Raw genomic sequence first — 24,522 nt, 5'->3', positions numbered from 1 at the left:
TAGTACAGTCTCCCAAGATTCTCTCAGATGAATGTTGCACAGATGCTGACTTCTAACAATGCTCTGGAATACCTTCTCCCTTTCTGGAAATCAGATCCAAACTGCAGAGGGTGTAACCACGCACTGCTTTGCAAAAGATTCTCTAAAGCAACCATACTTCAGCCCCTTGATAAAGTATCTAAGACTGGCAGAGCTATGGAAAACAGCCTACCTGCAAGCAAACTTTTCCACACGCATTGCAAGAGCCCTGCTGAGTTCTGTTGGCTATAGGTGGGTTATCTACAACAAGGGCAGGACAACTTCACTTGTTACCATGTGACAGCCCAGACTGACCAGCGGGCAACTCCAAAGGAGTTTGTAGGCTACCGCAGCACAGTGATCATGGGTCACTTGGTGGATTCCCCATAAAGGGAGAACTCTTTCCTAGCAAGGGCTGTCACCATTTCCCATCATCCCAGCACACATCTCCCATCACAGCATGTCTTCCCAACTTCTAACAGCCAAGCAGATCTGTATCAGTGTTTGCTATTTATTCCATATGGAGCCTGGAATAAATACATCACATGGTATTCCCCCAGTACGGAGGCAAGCGGAAGCTGTTTCCCTCTACGTGACTTTTCAGCTAACCGATGACCCAAATGCAGTATGCCGTGCTTAGGAACCTCATGTGGATTTGTGACCCTCTTTAGGGAGCTTTAAGTCTGTAAAGACAGTAAACACAGGGTACCTGCAGTTTTTCCATTTGTGAGCTCCATAATTTTTGCTTGCAAGCTAATCTATGTTGTGTGCATGGGTCAGAAGTGGGTAGAGAGAGAAAAAAAATTGTCCCTGTTTTTGTGTCCATCTTCTACTGCTCCAAGCATGCAATGACACAGAAACAGAGAAATGACCTACATAAAAGCCTGGCGAGGTTTGAAACCTCACACTGAAGGCAAATCGGCAATGCCATTGCTCTTAGGACAGCGTGTCTCACCATAATGCTGTGTCTTAACATGAAAGTTAAGTTGTAGCAGGTTAGCTCAAGACTGAGTAACCTTGCTGGGACATGTTGCTACAAGTGAATCAAGGATACATTTAAGTTCTTCAGGACACCTGTCCCTAACCTTCATATATTTTAAATGACAGTGTTATGTAGCTGCTGGGCTGGACTGTATTCATGCACCGAGTAAACAAAAAACATTCAAATACCTCCAGCTTGTGAAATTCTACAGAGACAAAAGCGTGTGGGATCCATGTGTTGGCTCAAACGGGCACTTGGGGCACGGCTCTCGCCCTCCACACTTTGCTCCTACCTGCCTAAGCTACTCTATTAGTGATGCTTTGGGCATTTTCTCATTCAAGACCTCAGTGCTGGACCCAAAAACATTAACATAAGTTTCTAGAAAACTTAGACAAGCTGAGAGGGAAAAGGAAGCAGAGTCTATTGCTTGTCTGGCAAGGCAATCTCTGCGTGAGCTAATTGAGGTAAGAAGCACAAATGCCTTTTGGGGCATCATGTGGAGAGGGGTAATTGACCTTCCCACACCTCGGCATACTGCAAACCTTAAAAGGGAAAAAGCAAGTACCTCTTTCCCACTGTTTAATTACGTTTGTACTCTACCGCGTGTGTCTGCCTGCTGCCTTGCCATTCCCCAAGCTCCACTACCCCTCCCCTGCCGGCTGCTATCGAGGCCATGGGAGGCAGGTAGGGAAAACGATGAGAGCTTTGCGGACAAGCAGGGCTCCGGGAGCTGGGGTGCGAGGGGACCCTGCTGCATGGCCTGTGGGGGCTGCGGCCGCCCCAGAAGGCCGAGGCAAGGGCCCAGCAGGCGCAGTGAGCACCCGGCACCTCCCTGCCCCGACGCTCCCTGCGGCCGAGAGGCTGCGGACAGCAGGGCTGGCTGCACGGGCAACGGGCACTGCCGGGCGACCCGTGGGGTTTCGGCGGGGTGAATCCCTGGAAGCGCTGCCAACATTGGCAGCTCAGGCGGTTCAGGTGGTAGCACTCGGGGACCTGAAGCCCCTTCCCTGTAACGCAGTTATCCCGCTAACTCCAACTGGGTTTAGCTGCCAGCGCACACCCGGGACAGAAGGGCCGCAGGTCGGGGCGGGGGGCACGGCCCTCACCCGCACCCCCCGGCCGCCTGGGAAGGATCACCCGGCGGAAAAGCCCCGCTCGGGCCGAGCCAAGCCTGCCAGCCGGGGGCAACGGCGGCGGGGCGGGCGAACGCCCACCGGGACCCCCCCGGGCCGGCCGCCCCCCGCGCTGCGGGCCCGGGGCATGTGCGGCGGCGCGGGCGGCGGGGGAGCGGCGCCCCAGAGCCGCGCCGCGCCGCTTCCTGCCGCTATAAATAGCCGCCCGGCCCAACATGTCCCGGCCGCCGCAGCGGCTGGAGCGCCGGGGGGAGCTGCCGTCCCCTCCCGCCGCGTAGCCCGCCCGGAGCGCGGTAAGGGGGCGCGGGGCTCCAGCGCCCGGGGGGGGGGTGGGGCGCGGACTGGGCTTCGCGGCCCGCTCGGGGCGGGGGGGGCTGTGCGGGGCGGGCAGGGCCCCGGCGGCCGCGCTGGGGCGGCTCGGCACCCCCGGCCCCGCGGGCGAGCGCCCTGCCGGCACGGGTCGGGCGGGCGGCGGGGCGGCGGCAGCCCCCGCCCCGGGAGCCGTCTCGCTTCGCGCCTCTCTTCTCTTTCTGTCTTTTCTTCCAGACGCTCTGTCCCGGGCTGGGACGCGCTCCTCCTGCCTGCCGAAGCCGCGCTGGCGGGGCCGGGATCCCTCCCTGCTTCCCCCTCGCTTTCGCTGGGGCCGGGTGTGTGCCCGGGACGGAGGACGGCGCTGGCCTCCGGACGCCGCCGCCGGTCCCTCTTGGCAGCTCCGACCGTGCCTCTCCCGCGCCTCCGAGGAGGTGGCTGATGGCACCCGTGCCCGTCGCTGCTGCGGCTGTGACACCCCGGCCGGCGTGGCAGGGCGGGGAGGGCCGCGCTGGGGCCGTGGCACACGCCGCCGCCCACGCGTGTGGCACCCGGGAGGGGTGCCCTTGCGGCCACTTGCTCACGCAGGTGTCTGTGTCACACCCTTCCTCCCTCAGTTGCTTTTACCTGCAGCAAATGTTGAGGTGAACCTTGTAGTTAGGCTCTGTGGTGGGGGCAACTGAAGCAGGTCTGTCCCCTCAGAGCTGGCTCTTACAGGTTTTTTGCAGGAGTCGAGTTTGGTAACCTCGAGTAAACAGTCTTAAAGTTTTAGCTTACTTTCCCCCGTGTTTGCCTCTGCTACTCCAATGGCTGTGCTTTGTCTTTTAATAAACACTTTCTGCAGTGCAGGTCCACAGCCCTTCTCTGAGAGTAGGTGTTCTTCGTCTGCTACCATGTGCCCTGCTCCAGCCTCGTATGCAAAACAAAAGTGATAACAGCACTTGTCTATGGCACTAGGGTGTGCTTGTTCCGGAACCCACCATGAGGAACTTTCAAGTTGCTCTTTTATTTTTTGAAATGCTTCCTCAAGGAGGGGGCTGTGACAAGCAGCTGTTCTTAGTTGTCTTGACCTCCAGAGGATGGGCAGCATGTCTTGCTCCCTCTGTTTCTGCTCTCTGTTAGTTCCTCCAGGCCCAACCTGGGAGCGCAGCGCAGAGGCCCGAGAGGCCATGTGAAAAAGAAGAGGTCCTCTCAGCCTGCCTGGCCTCCGCAGGGTACCTGTGGCGTGCCCCGCTCAGGAGCCCTCCTGCCCTCGGTGAAGGCAGGCGGGGTGGCAGTGCTGCTGCAGAGGGCCCCGCTCTGGCAGTGCACCTTTCAGGGTGCTGTGGGCACCAGGTGGGCTGAGCTGGCACGTACGTTCCCCCCTGCTGGAGTGGGTGAGGGGAAGGAGCGTGCCAGGAGGAAGCGCAGCTGTTTGAGAGCAGTTCTGCCCGCCGTGCAGCCGGAGCACGTGAGGGGAGGACAGGCGCGGAAAGGGAGATTTGGGAAGAGAGTACGAGAAAGAATCAAGGGGGACAGAGGAAGGCTACAAATGGAGAGGAAAACCATTTTGTATGTACACAGCAGTGTTGTTAAAGATCTGTTTAGCTAGGACAAGGGCAAAAATCTAAAAAATATGAAATTGTATCTCTTGAGTCCCTGTTACTGTTCTTCCAGAAAGCATTGCTTTTCATTCATCCATTATTATGTGTGTCTTTCTGCCTCACTCTTCTAGGCTCTTCAGCACCCTCTGACCTCAAGCTGAGCGGGACATTGTCCTTAGCATCTGCCTGTCAAATATGTAGTTCTCACTGTAGTATGTGAAATTATTATTGCCATAGTTGCTTAAATTTCAGAGGAATGTGAAAGGAGAGGCATGCCAGTTCCTGTGGTTGGCCTTGACTGGAGTGCGAGCTCTTTGGGGCAGGGGCTGTGCCGTGGGGGCTGCGGTTACTCTACACATTGCCCTTGGCAGCTTTTGGGGTTTCTGTTTCCAGCCCTCTCCCTCCCACCCCTCTTATGGCTGCTCACCTGTTCCTGCCCCTGTGCTGCAGCTCATTCAGCCTCTCCCAGTTATCCTTGGGATTGTGCTGTAAACTGAATCGCTGAAAGGTTCAGCAATCTGGGTTTAAAATCCCTGGAAAAGGAGAGTGAGGAGGAGGAGCAGCAGCTACTCCCTCCGTCTGTACAAAAGTCCTCTATAAGCCCTGTGCTGCCTCTCCCCTGCCTCCTGCTTTGAGATCACACACCTCAGCAAATGGGAATTAAACAGTTGAAGCTCTAGCTGTGTCCCAACTTCTGCTGCTGCCTTAGTATTGAAACTACACTTTTAAACTTTATACAGCATGACTTTACTCTCTGAATGGCATCAGGTAGGAAGGCTGTCTTTGGTGGCTGCATTGCTACAAGACTATTAGACCATTCTGAATTTGTTTTGTGGGGATTTGGAGGTGTTTTTTTGAGAAACCCAGAGTGAAGAGAACACACTGCAGTTTTGCAGTATAGATGTATTACCTACAGTGCACAAAGTTCTAATAGCTGTTAGTGTTCTGCCTTGCTTGTATAAACATGAAGCTTTTTTGGAGGGAGAAAAGAGTGTATGTTGGTGGTGTCTGGTAAGTGTGACAGGAGGGCAGGAATTCACAGGTTTCCTTTGGAGGCACATATATTATTCTTGGTGTATATATACAGTTTAGTAAAAAGTTGTTATGCAGCAGTCTTTAGAAATGTTCTGTACTTTTAACTGTACTGAATGTCCATCTGCATAATGGACTTACGTGTAGAAACCTTAAGATACAGTGATGCAATGGAGAGGGGAGGATTTCCTTAAAGTTTATGCTTTTGCCAAGGTGAACATGTCTTAATTGTGGCTTCTTCACAACAATGAAGTGTTATCAAAATGAAAATCTAATTAAATGCTTTTGTGTTTTCTACTGACTTCTCTTATTCTTGGCTCTAATGCGGACACTTTCTCCTTTTCTTCATGTGGTGCACTCTAACACTTGGTCTGTTGGATCCGTTACAAAAAGGGGCTCCGAGTATCTCTATTCAAAATCCATGGTGCTAGCTGTGCTTGAGTAAGGGTGGTCAAAGCGTTCTTTATGTGGGGAGGTAGTTAAGTTTTGGGTTGGTAGAAGAGATCTTGGTAGTACCAAAGATGAGAATACTGGATGTGGCCACAAATCCTCCAGGCAGCTGTTTGTTCTGCGTGCTGTTGGGCGTGCAGTTGACACCTACTTGTTTAGCTCCTTAATTCAAAGATGTATGTGAAAAATCTGCCTGTTATTCAATAACAACTGTTGAACTGTTAGTTGGCAAATAGCCCAGAAAGGGATTACTAAAACCTAAATGTATTAAAGATGTCTAGAATCATGCTTTAATAGGTTTTGTTTAAAATATTTTGGATACTTGTGGTGACCAATGTGATGGCAGTGTAGTGCTCTCATGTAACGCCAGCTACATGTATGTGTATCTGAAGGGGAAGAAAATCTATGAACTGTTTACTACATTAGTGCTCTGTGGCGATTCGCTGCAGGCACTACGCCACCGCTGCCGAGTTGTGAAATCTGAATTGTGAAAAGATAATTTTTTTCAGTGGAAATAACCCTGAATACTAAGGCTCTGAAAGATACTGCCGCCACTCTTCAGCTTTGCAGGCACACAAGTCTGAAAGTGCAGCTGTCCTTGGGCCTCGTCCAACTCTGTTCACAAAGATCAGTGGTGAGTGTCTCTAAGGCTGGAGATGCAAGTGGCAAGGGAGCAGTTTCATCTAAATCTGAAAGATCAAAAGAGTTCAGAATAGAAAGTTTTTTCTTGTTCCTGGAAGGAGATAAACGGGAGGCGCAAGGAGTAGTTTGAGAGTCTGTTTTGTAACACTTAACTCTGCTGTAACCTCGGTGGTGGTGTTCTACATTTGGTTCCAATTACACGTAAGTACACTTTGAAGCTAAAACGTATAGTTCTGTAACTTTAACTACTAATGTTGCAGAAGCAAAAGTTCTTAAGATTTCAGCTGTTCATGTGGCACCCTTCGTCTTTATTTTCTTCAGTGTGTGTATGTGTGTAGCTCCTGCCATTTCCTAACCGGGACAAAGTCCACGTGAAGGGCCCTCCTATCATCCAGTGCATGTCTTCATGTGAGGGCTCTCCTTCTTGTCTGAGATAAACTTGAGTACATATCTCCTGCTGAAAAAAACTACAGCATATTCTTTAAAGGGAAGTAATACAGAGGTTAAAGTAAATGCTCTTAGCAGCTTCAATTCAGCGAGCCCAAAATAGCTTGTGCATGTTTCTCTTGTGATAACTTCAGGAAGTGGGGTGATTCCCTCTTCCTCCCTCTCCAATATTTTTGGTGAATGCTGTGCTTGAGTGCTGAAATCCTCAGGCCATGAAGACCAGGTGGCGTAGAGCAGGGTTTGTTCTGAATTTTCCTGGACCCTGACTTAACAGGAGGAGAAGTGAGCCCTAAGAAGAAATCTCATTCCTCAGCTCCTTGCACTGCTTCCTATGAAAATTGCCAGTAAGGCCCTTGGTGGTGAGGGTGCCTAACCACTGAAACTGGTTGTCCAGCGAGATTGTGGAGTCTCTGTCCTTGCAGATGGTCTAAAAACTGGACTGAATAAGGCCCAAACAACCTGCCTTAAGTCAGATTAGCCCTGCTCTGAACTAGATGAGATCCAGCGGTTCCTTCCAGCTGGCTGTGTGCTGTGTTTTTGCATTACTAGATAAGCATGGTTGCTTTTGTCTGTCCCCGGAACATCTGGGAATAACAGTGGTCTCAAATCATCCAAAAATGGCCTTGAGAAGTCTGAATAAAGACTTCAAACATTGGAGCACAGAGAGGAGCATAGTGTAGGGAAGTGGCTTTGCCTTGAAGTTTCACAGCAGCAGGTCAGTAATAGTACTGCAGAGGATCATAAATCTCCTGACTGACAGACTAGTGCCTTAGTAGTTAAAAGATGTTGTCTTCAAATGTAAAATCATCCCCTCTTCCTACTTGAACTACTTTCAGATCACTCAGCAACAGAGACTGCTTTTACCTTCTGAAAGATAATTTTCATTTTTTTTTGCTTTATCTGTCATATTCATAGGTTTTTTAGTACTAAAGACCAGTTTATTACATTGACTTTTTCAGGAAGCACTGAGAACATCAGATCTGGAAAAGAATTTGGTGAAATAGACAAGAGCTGCAAAGGAAATTTTTAGAAAGTGATGTTATTCCCAGTTTGCTGCATAACAATTAATGGCTTATTTTTAAGCAAGGAAAAGAGCAGAGGAAGCTCTACACTGAATCCAAGTTTGAATCTCTCTTTGTTTAAAAAAGAAAAAAAAAATCACTTGAAGAAAACTTTTTAAAATCTGGAAGCTGAGAAGAACACAGATCAGCATTTTAAAAGAGTACCATGGAAGGAGTTAAGCTGTGAGTTAACTACATCTGTGTTTCAAATCCAAATGCTACGAACAAGGCACCATTCAGCTCTTCAGTTATAAGTTATGCTGAATTCGTTATGCTGTGTTTGTTTGAATTCTGTTGAGAGGAGAAAAAATCATGGCAGATTAAAAAAAAAAATCATTACTCTTGTTTTGGTAGCTTGTTTTTGAAGTGATGAAGCAGGATTCTTCTTTCCCTTTTTTTTTTGTCTACCACTTATGCAGGTCATCTGCTAATTATTAGCAGCTGTGAAACTATGGAGTTACATAAGCATAACTAAAAGTCATTGGAGCCTTGCATCATTCAGCAGATCTGTCCATCACTTATTCACCACAATAACAGATCAGTTTTGTAACTCACTTGACACGGGTATCTAAATACTAAGAGGGCATCAGCAGGCATGGAAAGTTGGGAAATCCTTTAAGTCATAGAAATTGGATAGAATGATGTTATTTTATTGTCACCATGACCAGTTGTCCGATTGCACATGTGCATTGCAATAGAGCTCACGTTGGAGTAATGCCCTGTAACAGCTGAGCCTGCCAGCTACATAAAGCTGAATTGTCTGGGCAGCTTTGCCTGGAAGATAGGTATGGGTGCTATGCCTGGCTGCAGTGGAAGCAAGACAAGTGTGAGTACTTGTGAATGTGTCCCAGATCAGCCATGCTCCATGATCTGGCTGGCTGAAACAAACTGTCTTGAACATTAAAAAAGGCATCTTTACAATGGGGCACGTGTACAGCTGAGAGCTTGGGGTTTCTTGGCAAGGGCAGTAGCCTGCAGCACACATGAGTGTGTTGGTGTGGGCAGCCCAAGGCTGGCAGGTCCAGACCCTGCCCCCAGGTTCATAACACTGGCTCAGCACACTGCTGGGTTTGGCTGGTGACATGAGTTTCTTCCCACTGAACCTTGAGGTTATATAAAACTTAAATCTCCTGTAGTTCTGAGTATTCAGTCATAATCTATGTAATGAATTTTCTGGTCCAGACTCTGCTTTTTCAAATATTTTTTTGGTCTTGTTTTTCTTCTGCTGGTTTAAAGATACCTATAGGCCAGAGAGACTGAAGGAGTAAATGCAGTGCTACCAAATCTGCAAAATACAATCCTTGAAATATGTGTTCTTGGGAATTAAGGTAAAATGAGTTCCAGCTGGTAACAGTGACCCTTCAGACCAGTCTGTGCATCCAGTGGCTTAGAGCTGTGCCGTGGCCCCTTTTTCAAGAAGTGAAAGAGGAGTTTGCCTGAACTTCAATTCCCCACCCCACCCCAACTCTGTTTTCTTTCCTTTTTTCTTCCTTTTTATTTTTAAAAAGGAATTATGTGAACAGTTAAGTTTGAGAGCTGCTGCCCTAGATCAGTGGTGTCTCTGCTATTTCTGCTGGGAACAGCAGACTGTGCCTCATTAGCTCACCTCACCAGCAGGCTCTGAAAATGGTGGGACCTTATCACAGCCCTCAAATTACCCTGGTCCCTGAGGAAAGATGGAGATGCTTAGAGGCAGCTTGCAGGCTCCAGCCGCTGATGTAGCACTCCAGAGCTGTAAGAGAGGCATAATCAGGAACCTTCCTTTTCTGAGTAGCCTAAACAGGATGGTAACAGGTTTTGTAACTAGCATCAGCTAGGTAGCACTTTAATAGAAAGATGTGGGTGATGATGAATATCTGGGGGGAAGGCAGCGAAGGACTATTTATTCTTCCCCCCAACTCCTACCTGATGAAATGTCCCTTGGCTAGTAGTTCAGTGATACAATTTTGGCGCTCTTTTGGATCAGTTTGGATTTCTGTTTGGTAAACATGCATCAGCTATGCAGTACTAAGCTTGACAGTCCTCTCTTCAATGTACCCCAACTCATCCATTTTTCCATGGCCATCATGTTAGTTACTGTTCTCTTCATATCCTGATTTACCCAACATTGACTGACCCACGTTGCCTAATATATTTTCAAAAGGAGGGGAGCAGGGCAGGGCATGGTTCTGGCACAGAAATGCAAAACAGACAATTTTCCACTCTTACTTTCATGTTCAAAGCTACTGAAAAGAGTTTTTAAAGGAAGTATTAAATGTAAGCCATAAAGGATGGTGTGTGTTGCATGTGTTGTAAGTAAACAAACTACATGTTCATGCGTATAACAAGTGAGTTTGCGTGACTCAATCTATCGGTATCTGTCTGTGTATCTCTGTTTGGTCAGATGCTCCTTCATGAACCATTTGGTTCATGTGACCATTTTTCATATGGTCATATATCTTGTCTTTCATTTTGAGACCTTTGAGATAGGGAATGCATTTGACCAATGCCCAGTAGAATGCATTTTCTATTCCAGTGGGATGAAATGAAAAATGAAATGATAGCTGTGCAGTGGTAAGGGAGCATACACAAGTATGTCTCTTTCGGTTTTACAGAGTGCGCTGTGCTATTCATCTGAGGCCACAGAGGCAACACTTACCAGTATATAATTGTTCCTGTCTGCAGGTCGCATTTTCAAGCCATCCCAGACTAATACCACTCTGAAACTAAGAGAAAGATAATTACTTCAACAGACAAATTTTCCAGTCAGTAGTTCTGGTGATATCTTGAACCAAAAGTCTCAAATAGCAGCAGACGGCACTAAAACTTTGTTTTAATACTAGGCAGCAACAAACCACAAGGAAATAATTTTCCCTTGGACCTTCCTACTGTACTTTCAAATAGAAGTTCTGCATTTGATCTGAATAGGTGGCTTAGGGAGGGACATAAAACTTGCTTCATGGCACAGCTTTAAGTACATTATTCTTAATTGAATTGACTAGTGTCCCTTGGGTGCAAATGAACAACTCATGTTCTTGTCTTGTTTAGTTTCATTTTCAGATGAGATGATGTTTTTTGCATTGAAGCATCTTACTCTGAAGAGTTGCTGTGTACTTATACTTACTTGTCCCCATAAGTGGAACCACAGCAATATTTATTTCCTCATTTACTGGTTATCCTCTTCCTAGCAGCTCTCTGCAGGATGAGTGTCTCCAAGTTTTATTACAGCTTTTTCTTTTTTTCATTTGTGCGTCCTTAAAAGAAGTGTGCATGCTGACTGGAGTCAAGAGGAAGACAAATTAACTTGAGCTGCTATAGGGAACTAGAAAATTAAGTGTTCCATAACTGACAAACAGCTTGAGATGACTGGACAAGTTCCTTCTTTATTCATCTTAAAATGTGCCAGTTGTTTAGCAGAATGTCCCTGATAATGCGAGTGAATTGCAGGGTAAAACCCAGTTGGATGTCATCATGTGCAGTACTTAAATGAGAACACTGAGGGGTTTTGTGCTTCCAAGGGAAAGAACTGTCATTGTTGTCTTCTGGTTTGTGTTACTTTAAAAGTTCCCAAAGAAAGTTTCCTCTTAAGAGGAATAATGGAGTTTGTAGTTGTTTACAGTAAGATTGGTATACGCTCTTTTTTGCTTAGACTGAAAGCTTTTATTCTTCTCACAGATATGTTTGTTTACTGTCTGCTCACTAATGAATGAGACTGAGGCATTAAACCATAGTAATGGTAGCACATGGTAGGTAATGCCACAGCATTTACAGCTTCCAAGACCTTTGCTCCAAGCCATCCATTGTGAGGTATGGACAGAAGCAAATGAAAATAGAATGGAAAAACCCTACAAGAAGGAAGGTTATATAGTTTTATATATATATATATATAATTTTCTTCCCTTTCTATAGAGGTAAGGAGGTGTCCCTCTGCCACTGCTTAGCTAGGCATCAGAGAGACGCACGTGGCTGGTAGGTGCAACCCTGGTCCTGCACTTGATGTAAGGTTGCTGTGGGGATCAGTGCTGAGAAGAGAGTGGTGGAGCAGGGTTGTTTCAGGCAAGGTCAGGACAGCATTTCCCCAGGCTTTCCTCTGGGATGTCTTCCATTATGCTTCTGGAGGTGCTCCTTCTATTCTCTGGTAGGCACTGCTGGTTATTTTTGGAAATCAGCATCCTGAAGGCAGGGTCACTCTTCTGCTTTAATGCTCCAGTGCCCTTGATGTCTTTCTTCTAGTTTTGGAGCATCACTGTGATGTGACTGTATGGGGAGGAAAACACCCTGAGTATCTGCAGGCATGTTTGATGCAATAAACCTCAGTTTTGTCTAGTGAAATTGTCACAAATTGCAGTCTCACTTCTCTGTATTTAACTCTGGCACATTTAGATCTTGATTTCTTCATTTCTCGACAGAGCATGTGACCCCTAGTACCACTATCATTTTCTGTAGCACACATCAGTGCAGGATCTCAGACCCTGTCACTAAGGAATCCTGTCTGGTATAAGGGCAAGTGCAAAATAAGGGATTATTTTTTTTAAATAGTTCTCAAGGATATACTTACAAAAATAGCCTTGTGGACAACCGAAGGTCTTCAGAACCAGAATTCCCAAGAGCGATGCTGGGCGCTGGCTTTGGCATTAGAAGTTGAGAGAACAGGCCTTGTCCCATTTAGCAGCAAAAAGCCCAAAGTTAAATATGTCACAAAGTTTACTTAAATCCAAACTATTAACATCATGAAACCTCAAGTAGGTATAAACAGCCTGTATCACAGCTGGTGTAGCTGAGCCCCTGCTGGCAGTGCATAGTGGCAGGGAAGCGGGTGAAGAAACACCTTCAGACCCCCGCAGTGTGTGGGGATGCTTCGAGGCATTGCCGATGAGAGCCGGGGAGTATCGGCTCGCAATTCATCCTCCATGAGGGGTCGTGCCGGGATGTGCTGGCTCTGCAGGGATGTGGCCCACAGACCGACTGGAAGCATTGGGCTCTACCAAAGTGCCCGTGACTAATCTTCTCACCTCCCCCCAGGGACCTGTGCTATAGCCTCCCCCTTACTCTGGGGCAGCTGTAATTTTCCAGGCTGAGCGGGAGGGTTTTAGGAGGCCCCTGCTGCTTTCCTCGGCGCTGTTCTCTTAGGTCGCTGCCGCAGCACAGCCTTGCAGGGGAGCCAGCCAGCTCTGCTGAATACTTTAGAAATTGGACTGTAAGGCATTTCTGCTCTGTCATCAACAACTTTTCAGACACATTCTTCAAAATGCTAGGACACACTTCAAAAGCTGGGGTTTTCTGTTGTGCATAGGTAACACCCTCAGAGCCATAAGCCATATACTTAGCTGTAACACCCTCAGAGCCATAAGCCACATACTTAGCTGTAATTGTTCTGTTCTCTACTGAATACCTGGTCTTGTGCTATTGGGAGAGGCAAGACGAAACAAAACTCATACAGAGTGGGGTATAGACTATTACAAGGTTATATTCTTGTGTGGAACTTCTGCTAATGAGGGAGACCTGGTGCCAAGCTGTTTCAAGCCAGAATACCATACTATTGCCACCACTCTCAATCTCAACCTGCGCATTGCGGGGCTTGTCCTGATCACCAGTTCCCAAGTGTGTTATGGGGACTTGCACAGCCAAGGCATCAGAACCCCACCTGCTTTTATTTGTCGGGCTGTAGGGACACCCCGCTGTTCGCATACCCTTTTGAGGTAGAGGTGTTGCTTTGTCGTCTTGAGTGTGGTTTCCTAATAACTGACTCTGTTTCAGCAGTTGATGAAACCAGGTTTTGATGACTGGCAATATAGGGCAGTTTAAGCCAGTTGAGCTGTGACTAAACATGTCTTTCTACCAGGTTTAGCAAAGCCTAAGTGCAAGGATTTGGTCATCCCAGGCCTGCAAGACAGAAGTTTGTGTTCAAAATGGCATTGAATGACTTCCACACTGAAAGCCATCATGAAGTGGTTGGAATTGTGAACAAGGTTTGAAACTGTTCGCTGATTCCATGAGTGATCCTTTCAGACCCGGGCCAACACTGGGCACAGTGGTGTGAGCAGTCTTGCTTGGATGTGTCCCTGTAGCTACCCCTTATGTGTGAATGAGATGTAGGATCTCTCAACAGGGCTGAATTTTTCACCATCCAAGGAAACAGAGACCTTTAGTCTCTAGGGCTGTTATCTGGATGCTTTTCATGGACCCTGCAATTCCCTGTTACTACTCTAACCACTGCTCTCCTAATTCATAGTAATAAACTCTCCTAATTCATAGTAATTGCATAAATAATTAAATGAAAATGTGGCATGCAGTGGATATACATATTCATATATTGAGCCTTCCTTTCTCCCATTTGTTCTCGAGATAATATTGTTTTCAATAAATACTAATGAAAGAAAAACACATGATCTGATTTTGCTTGCCTTACTTGGGCATAGTTCCAATCAGTGCGGGATTGCTGGCACTTATACCTAAGCAAGGAATAAAAGATCTCAACCCCCACAGAGCAGAGAAGCTGCTTCTATTTTATAATCACCCAGTAAGTATGTACAGACTCTGCTCTGTGGCTATATTTGGCATCCAGATATTCCTGATGCGGAATATACCACCCATGGGAAGAATGGAAGAAATGGACTAAAGTTGCCACTGATTGGGACTGTCTTTCCCTTTTAAAAAAGAAAAAAGTGAAAGGGATGAGCTTTGGATAGGATACCCCTGCTATAAAACAGTGCACAGCTCCCTCTTTTGTCATCAGTGAAATCATGCCAATATATACTCCTGCTTGTAGCTAGCTTCCTTTCTATTTTCTGTATAATCACAAGTTTTCAGTCCTTCCAGTATGATGATTCAGAATGTAAAGGTAAAATAAACCAAGCAGAAGTAACAGCTTTGAACTGTATGGCCTGTGTCAGATAAAAAAAATTGCCTTTGTCAATTAATACTGGTTTTGTGGATTTAAAATGTGTGGATGTTGTGGTAGGTCATGATCTCTGAAGTGTAGATTTATTAACTTTGTTTGCATGTACATAGTATATGTGCATGTATATATGTACACATGCTGTTGGGAAGTTTGAATATGAAGTGTTACTCAGGTTTAAGCGTGATCTTCTAAAACAGTTGATGTTTTCTACTAATAAATAGTAGAAATAACCAAGTATATGAAAATCGTTCATCAAACATTTCATATCTGAAACTTTGTAAACTTTTAAGACTCATGCTGTAAACTTTTAAGACTCATGCTAGCAGCTAAAGACAAATTGCTCAATAATAAATAGCTTTTAATATTGCCATCATAGCAATGCTTATATATTGAAAAAGTTACTTGAAGATTAGGCATGCCATTGGCAAAGTGTAACAGACGCTGCTCCAGGAAAAACAGCTAGGCAGTTTTTACTAGGCAAAAAGTATTGAAAATACTCCTTGGAAACAGCATACACTGTTTCTTCTGCTGGTGGACCTGTTGAGTAATCCCATATTCTTTGATCAGGTCAAAGAGAAACTGTGTCTCAAGCTTGCTGTATAAAAAAAGCTATAAACTAAGAAATTAGGTCTTATGTGAAATTAAGTTTTGTAAGCAACAACCAGTGCCATTCCTTTTATTAAAACTTCCTTTTTTGTTCCTGAGAACGTGTTAAGGTTATTGGAAATATCTATAATGATATGAAGAGACTTCCACAAAGATAAAATTTTCCTTTTAGAAATATATCTTATGATTTATATCATAAGATATATGTGCAGTGCAGAACTTTTCTTCAGAAGTCTGTTGATGTCTGTATTATTGGGGCAGGGAAGATAAGTAACTGCGAGAGCAAGATTTGTCAGTTTAGCAGTTTTCACTCAAGTCAAGAAATACGTAGGTGTTTCTAGGCGTATTACACTTCATTAGTAATGGCTTTTGTTTGCGTGGCTGTCCCCTGAAAGGGTAACCTGTGGCTAAAACCAAGGGTGATAGCTGAGAATGTAATGTCTCATACTTACGTAGCTGTGTAAAGGGGTTTATCCCAGAGTTTGTTTGGTTTGGTTTGGTTTTTTCTCCTGGTTTGAGACAGGACAGGAGCAGTGTGTGAACTCTTCATCTTCCACACACGTGACCATGGGGGGGGGGGGGGGGGGGGCAGAAAATTTTTGACCATCAGGTTTTATTCACATTCTGGATGAAGGACAAGATAAAACAGAGAATCTGTGTGGTATGATCCTCCCACCCCCAAGGAATGTGTTAAATATTTCATTGTTCTGAAGAAACGTAGTGGGCAACATTAAATATTTACAACTCTCTCCGAAGTCACACAGATGCCACCAGGATACCTAGCTCTACATCATACATGCTCTAATTCACCCCAAACACCCACTGTTTACTAATCTTCAGCCCCCGTCTGTGCCGATAATGAGCAAGAGGAAATGGAAACAGCAGGGATTATATGCTACTGAGAAGTCCCAGTTTCCATGCCTGGTTGTAATTCTTTCAACAAACTCTTGCCGACTGTGCTCCTGCTTTGAAGTTTGAACACCTCTGTATTAGTGCTTGGCTCTGGTGATTTGGCAAACAGATTTGGGTTGGTTTGGGTTTTTTTTGTAGTTGCATATTAGCAGCTTCACACGATGGCTTGCTCTTGCACTCCTCGCATGTGTTGTGCCTGCTGAAGGTCAGGAGCAGTACAGATAGTTTTGCTCAATCACTGAGATGTTAATTGCTCATATTTTCTGGTGACAGGTACCAGATAGAAAACAGTCCCCGACACATGCACTATTCTGCATGTGTATGTTAGTCTTAGCCATGTTGGTCAAGGGGGTGAGTTTCCATATAATGAATAAATAGGACCCATGTTTATAAGGCAAGTGGTGTGTGTGGGTTGTGAATGCTGGGATTCAGCATGCTCTGTTAGCCTGGATCACCATGTCCAGTATACTCAAATGTGTGGGTGTAGGGTAGTGCACATTTCTAACCTAAACCAAAAACCTCAGAGCCCGTGATTGTCCTGTGCTAAAGCAATAAAAAGGCAGCAGATTATTTGTGTAAATGGCTTTACAGCTGTGTCAAACATCCCTGTGTAGCTTATCTGTCAGGCCACTGTGCAACTTGTTATTGCTGCTGGGGTGGTCCTTTATCCATAAATCAAATGCTGTTTGATCTCATGGGGAAGTCAGTTTGCAGTCTTAAAACAACTTGTGCCATCTGCAGGGTTGCTAGCACACGTCTCCATTAGGTACCCAGGTGTGCATAAGGAAGAGCTTCAGGTATGCCTTCCACTCAGAAGATAAGGAGATGGTTTTGACTTGTGTATATACAAGGTGAGAGACAGCATTAGTTAGAAGCAGTTGGCTTATTGTGTGAGATTGCTGCTGACAATCCTGCTGAGGCTTTGGACCTCTGGAAGGTGCCAGTCAACAGATCTGTGACAAGGATGGAGCAGAAAGTGGTTTTTTACAGAGGACGGAATTTATCAGGCTTCAGATAGTTTCCCTTCATGTCTTAATGGCCAGTGGTCAGAGCTGACAGATCCTCCAGTGTCAGTGGTGGCTCAGCAAACCCCACTGCGTGAGAGCTCTGTGGACACGGCGCATCCCCCCGTTGTCACACAGCTGCCTCTGCTGTCCCTGCAGTGCCTTCCCCGTGGCCCTGCTGAAGGGCACGCTGAGGCGCCGCCGCACTCTCAGCAACACCCTGGGAGGCTGTTTTCCTTGGGCGTAGCTCAGAAGTGGCTGGGAGACCGCTGCGAGTCACCTGCTGGGCAAACAAATTCCTCCCATCTGGAGCCACCCCAGATGTTGCAGCGGGATAGCAAAGCACGCTTGCCCCGCCAGCGACTCCCAGCGCAGCTCTGGCACGCTCCAGTACATGTGGCCAGATCATCACGCAGGGACTGACACGTTAAAAGTGACTTTGTAAACGTAGCCCCTTCTTAAAAATTGAGAGAAATAACCCGTCTGTTGTGAGGGGTTCGAGCTGCCTGAAAGGCGCGGGGCGAGCAGCTGGGGGAGGACAAAGAGGCAGTGTGCTGAGGGCAAGCATGGCCGCCTCCTGAACTCTTCAACTTCCCCTCCGTGCCTCTGAAGCTCGGGGTCCGGCGTAGAGTGTCTCTGCACACTCGCTGCGGGGAAAAGGCTTAAGCTGCATGCCTCTCACAGTGCTCTCAAGTGTCTTCCAGTGTAAATAATATCTTGGCCATTTGGCCCAAGGTTTTAAACGGGGGCAGAGCAGGTGCATCTGTGGCCGTGTGTGTGTGCATGCACTCCTGCTGCAACAGCAGGAGCTCCGACATCTGCGCCCAAAAAGGCTGGTGCAAAACCATTCATTTTGTGGACTAGTCTTTTTTTGTGTGGGTTTTCTCTGTGTGTTTACACAAAAAGTACTTGCCTGTTTTTATGAGATGGGTGTGATGTGGCCAATGCTTAGTTGCTGCTCTGTGAAATCCTGTATTTTGTCGCTGCCTCTTTGCCAGAGGTCACTACTGCATCTGTGTGGTAGGAGGGATCCTCAAAACCTTGCCACTCTTATTTCCGGCAGGATCAGTTAGATTACTTCTAACTCACCAATAAAAATTATTGGAGCTACTTTGGCTCACTTGATAATAGTGAACTAGTGAGCAGTGGTCGCAAGCCCTGAGGCAGCAGATGGGGAGGTAATCCCTGGCTGGTGGTCATTGGGAGGCTGCTCACAACATTGATACCTTCACCTGGCGTGGTTTAATTTAAAATACGGTATTTTTAGTGGAAACCTCTTAAATTTGCATAGAAATTACATAGAATGCATCAACCAATGGACAAGAAGAGGCTCCCATTGGTTTGCTCTGGGCCTCTCACTGTAAGTTGTGGCTTTGTGTTACAGCCTGGGTCGCAGCAGAGCCAGCTTCATGCTAGCAGTTGTCCCCTGCTACCTGAGTTAGAAAAAGAAAAAGAAGGAAAAAAAAACCAACCACCTGATCTACTTTTGAACACTAGATAAGTTCTTCAGTATGGTCCATGGCACAGGCTGTGGAACCACTGTGCCAACACACCTGAGACAAGGTGGGGAAAATGAATGGCAGTGGGAGGACAGCCATAAATGAGTGTTGCTGCTGAAAGCTTTGTATCCCAAATGTGCAGCATCACTGTCTGTTCACTCTCTTCCTGCCTTCGGTGCTTCACACCCGCACTTAGGTGCAGCTAAATCCAACCAGTGCCCCAGTACAGAAGTTTGCCATCAGTCTCCAAGGGGGCCCCTCTAGCTGTGTAACCCATCCCTTCACTTAGTCCTTGCCAGGCTGATCAGTGCCCCAGGCACTGGCCATTGTTATTTCAGCTCTTGCTAAATAAAGGGGCATTGAGTTGATCTCTATCCCCTTCCTTAGCCTAACTGAAGGGTGTTTAACATGTCCCACAAGGAGCATCTTCCAGCACAGCAGTATCTCCTTACTTACTCTGGTGAGACCATTCTGCCTCTCCTCTGACATGATAGTTCTGGTGATGGTACCACTTGGGATTAGATTGCCTTTCCAAAATTCATGTATCTTTAAAATAAAATTCTGCTAAAGCACCACCTGTTGACTAATCCTGTAAACATATTCTTCTAATCCAGGACTTTACTGGTTTTAGATTTGTGATGCATATTCAGGCCTGTTTGTCCCATCACTAGATGACAATATATGGATGCACACTTCTAGAACCTCTACTCTTCTGAAGTCATAAACTATTTTTCACAGGACTTTCAAACTCCTATGAAAGCTGTTTGCCATGTTCAAATGAAAAATATTTCTGAAAGTTGCTGATGACTGCATCTATTCAAATACGTCAATTTATTACCACTCTGAAAAGCTGATAAACAGATATCCTTGAACTTAATTTTCCCACCTCTGCAATGTAATTACGTTCTCCACTACTACATGTTTCCTCTTTAAAAGATGGGGGAGGGGGGCACTGAGCATACTATAACAGAATCACATTCAGCATTTGGTTTTAATACAAAGAAATAGTACAAAAAGGTCCATTGAATCATGGAGTGACTCAGAAGGCAATAGAGGAGGGCTTTTTGGCTATGCAAAAATGGCAGTGGTTCAACACGAAAGCAGAAAGCCTTTAAATGTGCTGTAAGGGACAGTGAGTTTCTTCATCTTGTTGTAAAAAGTGAAGCGAGTCTAGCAAGGTGCGGTGAGGAAGTGTCGTGTCACATGCTGCTCTACAGGAAACGAGATTGAAGCTGCTGGAGGAAGTTCAGAACCGGGTGATCTCCAGCAGATTCAAATAGCGCAGGTTAGTTCTCTTAAAATGCCTCTTCAGTGTCCTGTGGGAGTTCTGTGATATGTGTTTTCATGGAATTTTGGTGGGGTGGATGAGAACTGGTCCATGCGGCAGGGTAACACTACCTGTGTTAGCTGGCAGTGAGGGATGTGGGCTTTTGAAGCACGACTGAATGGGGCAAAAATAGGAAGCTCATCTGTGAGTTAGGTTGGTTTGTGGGGAGCTTGGAGCCTGCCTTGCTGTAGAACAGCAATGTGGACCTGAGTCACGTTGGAAGTGCAAATGAAATCTTTTCTGTCTTGTTAAGATTTTCATCTAATGAGCAAAAGGTCTGGATTTTTAATAAAGTGTTCAGTGTTAATAAATACCAGAAAGTGCTTTTCCAAGTGCAGGTTAAAGCTATTGACTATAGCGAGAGCTTCACTTTGTTTGTTTTGGCTGTACCAAGTGTATAGCTGTTCTCTTAATTTTACTGGTGTAGTCTCTTGTTAAGGTTTTCTCTCATTCCTGGTGATTTCTGTTGAGGAATTCCATCCCAGCTTTTCTGTGCTGGAGGGTTTTGACTTGAGAGCTCACTGTATCAGGAATGAAACAGCACCAGTTAGGTTCTGGAAAATGTGGAAGCTCTTAGAGGGAGGCTGTTTAATGGGATGTACGTTTTGTATTCCTGTGCAAAAATATATTCGTTACTTTTAAATATTACTAGGCAATTGTAATTGATTAAAAACTTTGAATGCAAAGCAGGAGTGGAAATTACAAAGAAAATAAGCTTCAGGATGATAAAATATAGAATATAGTAGTAGTACTACATGGAATCTGAACTAAAATGAAAACCCAGCATGGGGTGCACGTGGTGCTGGGAGACCACAGGGGAAAGAAGAGGTGACGGCCACGCAGCCTGCTCAGGTGGTGGCAGCTGAAGGCAAAGGTACTTGCTTTGTGCAAAGACTCCCTTGCTCACTAGGCAAAGTCACAGTCTGCGAGGTAGAGGGGCTGGGACAGTGGTAGTGGCAGTGGTCTAGCACGAAATGCTGCTGCTGGGGATGACAGATGCTGTACCAAGGGCATGGCAGACATTAAAATCAGAGATTTTGAGTGTCAGGCAAGTATTTCTAAAACTGTCCATACTTCTTCCCGAATCTTTTTTAAAATATCTCCTTGATTCTGTTGAAAAACAGACCAAGTTGCACTGTTGTTTTACCCTCCTCGTACCACCTAGTGCATTTACCCTGATCGCAGCGTAAAAACATCTACACAAAATGAATGCAGCAGCTCAGGAAGGCCAGGCGCACGAGCGGGGAAGTCCTGACTGCCTTCTGCCTGGGGAGGCAGCTGCTGGGGCCAGCTGAGCTGCGGGGCATGGAGGGTCTCGGCGGCTGGGGCATAGCAGGACCCTGTGTCTGGGCAGGTCACTGCTCTGCGGCTCTCGAGCTTGCTCTCACATTTTGGGCTTTGGAGTTTTTCATGCAGAAGGCTCTCACCTTAGCTGGGCTTCTCTGCTTCTGTAAAACTGGCAAGTTTTGCAGAAAAAACCAAAGTTCTGCCCAAAATCAGCCTTTCTGCTTTATTAGGGTTTATAGCCCCACTAGAGCACTGTGAAACTCAACTCTGTTTAACTAAGAATGTGATTTAAAAGCAATTTAGTAAAATCCCACTGCAGACATTTTCATTTCAGCCTAATCCTGCCTTATAGCTGCTCATCTCAAATAGATTAGGAGTTGTTTTAAGCTAAGTATAATGGCTTGTAAATAATATATTTGAGTCTCCACACAGTGGTTTGCGCCAGGTATTTGAAACAATTAAAAAATATACTGAGACACTTTCCTAAATAAATAAAGCCTAACACTTTTACTCTGCTAGCAGGAGTGAGCACAGGCAACCAGGACTGAAAGAGGAGGGAAGGAGCAGGAGAGGGGAAATTTCTGAATGGGCCTGTTCCACCAGCTTGCATTATGAAAACCAGGGAAAGAATGTTTCTTTCCCTAACAAATTAAAAAGGAAATCTGCAAAAAGAGGAAAGGGAATAAAGAGTACAGACTAAACAAAAGGAAATAAATATGGATTGGAATGAAGAGAGAAGGAAACCAAAAAAAGAAAATAGTAAAAAATGGAACCAGATGGGGACAAATTCTGTGCTCAGGAAAGAAATCCTCCTCTTTTGCTGAACTTCAGAAGGAAGGGAGACTGTGTGTATGTTTTTGCACATATTCATAACATCTATAGAAGAATAATTCATTTTTCTGTATGATTTTTTTTAATTATTTTGGTTTCTTTCCCCTGGGCAGTATTAGTATAAAAGTTCGTAAGTTTGAGAGAGCTTCAAAGTTAGATGAAAGCAACTTTAAAGTACTCTTAAGTCATCAAACAAACAGAATAAACCACTCAGAATGCCACTTTAATCACTGGCCAGTTTTGGTCCCCAAAAGCTACTCAGCTGCATTGTTCAGTTGACTTTGTGTCCACTGTGCACTTGGATCCATGGCACAGGGTTGTCCTCCTCTCTGCAAGGGCAAAATAGGCGTTAAGATGTGCAACACCAGCTAATGCAAATGTGAACTGCATAGACCAGCTTCAGAGCATTCATAACAGGATCCTCGTTGGGTTTCATTTCACCACATAGCATATGCAAAGGCTTCATCCCAGTGAGGGACAGGAGTCTCGAGACTTTGTTCTCTAAATAGAAGTCCATAGAATGCTGAATGGTTACTGTTCTTTTATTTTGACTGGATTGTTAGAGACATTTTCTTGTTTTAATATTAAATACATCAAATGGACAAGGTATCTTTCGCTGGGACATTATTTGCAGCACATCTTTGTCACATCTTGCTGGCCATTCCCTCCCCCTTCCCTTCCCTCCAAACACTGCAAGTTCAGTTTCTGTAGTCAGCTGTTAAAAGCATCTAGAGGTTGAAGGAGTTTGGTTTTACTTTTGTTTAGTTGAATTGTTTCAGCTTGTACATACATTTTTCTCTAGCCTAAATTATAGAAACCTCCTTATTACAAAGCTGGTTGGTGAGCCATGGCTTTTTTAAGAGGAACAACTGTAGCAGTGGGGAACTCTGTGCAGTCTTACTGCTACATTCATACACGTCTGTAGGCTTTTCTGCTTTCATTCCACCATTTATATTGGCCTTTACTATGCTATGCTGAAGTTGGGGGAATTACCTTAAATTTGTTGGAGAACAAATTGGGCCCTTTGTTCCCATGCGAACATGCTATGGAGAGCAGCATCAGTGTGTTTTGCTGTTCTGATGCCTCTTCAGATGGAGCTGTGCTTCTCTTTACACTGCCAGTTTCTCGTGCAGAATTTCTGCTTATGCAAAGAAATGCATGACAGATGTACCCAAGCTCTGTGGACCCCAGCATTTTGGTTTCACAATTAATAGTTGGGTTTGGGCTTTGGTTTGTTTGGGGTTTTTTTCTTCCTTGAAGGAATGTGCAACCCAGGAAATGTTACTGTGATGTAATTAACTTCAGCAAGTGTGTTCTGGACTGAATTTACCAGTCCTGCTGTTCTGTGTAAGCACCTCTTCTGCTGGTGACAAGGTGCAGAGCCTGTGGGGTTTGCACTGGGAGAGGGATGGGAGGGGGGAGGAGTCACCATGTGAGCAGCAGCACAGGGAAAAACATCTCTGATACGTGTCCTCCTGGCCTGTAACAGTCAGAAGGCATGGAGCCACCTGATGTCTTGATTTGCAGTGTAATGGTACAGGAGTCACTCTTCTCCAAGGCCTGGTTAATGGTAATGCCACTTCACTGACATGCTCTGATGTGGCACATCTTTCCTAATATCAGATTTAGGTGCCTTAGGTTACATCAGATTTTCTGCCAAATCCACAAGCTTTTAACACATGCAGTGAGGGTGGGGTTTGTTTTTTTCATTCCAGTAGCATGGTGCTAACAGTGGAGGGATTTAAGACTTCACAAGTAGGTCAGGAGACCTAAGATATGATTTGACCAGGCATTGTGAATCTGTAGTTATCCTGACTTAGAAAACTGCACAGTGAGGGCTGCAATGTTCAGAGTTTGGCGTTCATGAACAGAAATTGTATGAAAAGGTCCACTGACACACACAGTGAATCAGAAAGGAAGAAATAAGAGTGAATTTACTTTTTAGTATTTTTTTTCATTGCAACAGAGGCTAAGTAGAAAGCGTGTGCTGTAGATAGGCTGCAACATGCTGACCTAGAGCTGGTGCAGCCCAGCAGATCAAGTATTATTTATTATCTCAGATGCACTGTGTTGTAAGACCTGACTGTGGCCAGGTAGAATCTGATGCTGGGAGGGTCCTAGAGGTGCTTGGGATTTTGGTTCTCTGTAGACATGAGCACAAAACCATTCTGGGCGGCTTCTTGATATGGTCTATTGCTTGTGCACGTGGGTTGATGTTTTGGTGCAGTTTCAGCAGTGTGCTTGCTTTGGAAACCACAATCTGGAGAAATCTGGGTGCTTGGCTTGGGAGATATGAGAGGGGAAGCATTAGCCCTAGGAGCAGGCAAACATTTTGCTTTATTCATGGGTCCACAACCCATACCAAGCATGATGAACTGCTGTCAGGATGAGGACTGGTGCAAAGCCTAATACTTGGAGGGCTATTCCACATCAGAGGACCAAAAAAGATGGTACTGCTGTGTGATCAGTAGCCAAACACACCTGTTTGGACACAGCAGGTGAGAAAGGATGGCTTGTTT

General features: G+C 45.6%; 1 protein-coding gene across 4 annotated transcripts in view; it reads left to right on the top strand.

Moving 5' to 3' along the window:
• Nucleotides 1-2,293: 2,293 nt before the first annotated feature.
• WIPF1 (WAS/WASL interacting protein family member 1) overlaps nucleotides 2,294-24,522 on the top strand; it is a 55,630-nt gene continuing 33,401 nt past the window's right edge. The window contains exons 1-2 of one of the 4 annotated variants that reach the window (XM_037397315.1): nucleotides 2,294-2,426; nucleotides 2,680-6,350. The gene's annotated coding sequence lies outside the window, so the exon portion shown is untranslated. Of the gene's footprint in view, nucleotides 2,427-2,679; nucleotides 6,351-19,798; nucleotides 19,844-24,522 lie in introns of those variants that run through there. The other 3 variants (XM_037397316.1, XM_037397314.1, XM_037397317.1) reach the window with 3 other exon arrangements.

Source organism: Falco rusticolus, chromosome 8 (assembly GCF_015220075.1).
Source record: "Falco rusticolus isolate bFalRus1 chromosome 8, bFalRus1.pri, whole genome shotgun sequence".
In the NCBI taxonomy this organism is placed as follows: Eukaryota; Metazoa; Chordata; class Aves; order Falconiformes; family Falconidae; genus Falco; species Falco rusticolus.
This window is presented reverse-complemented; position numbering and strand designations above follow the sequence as displayed.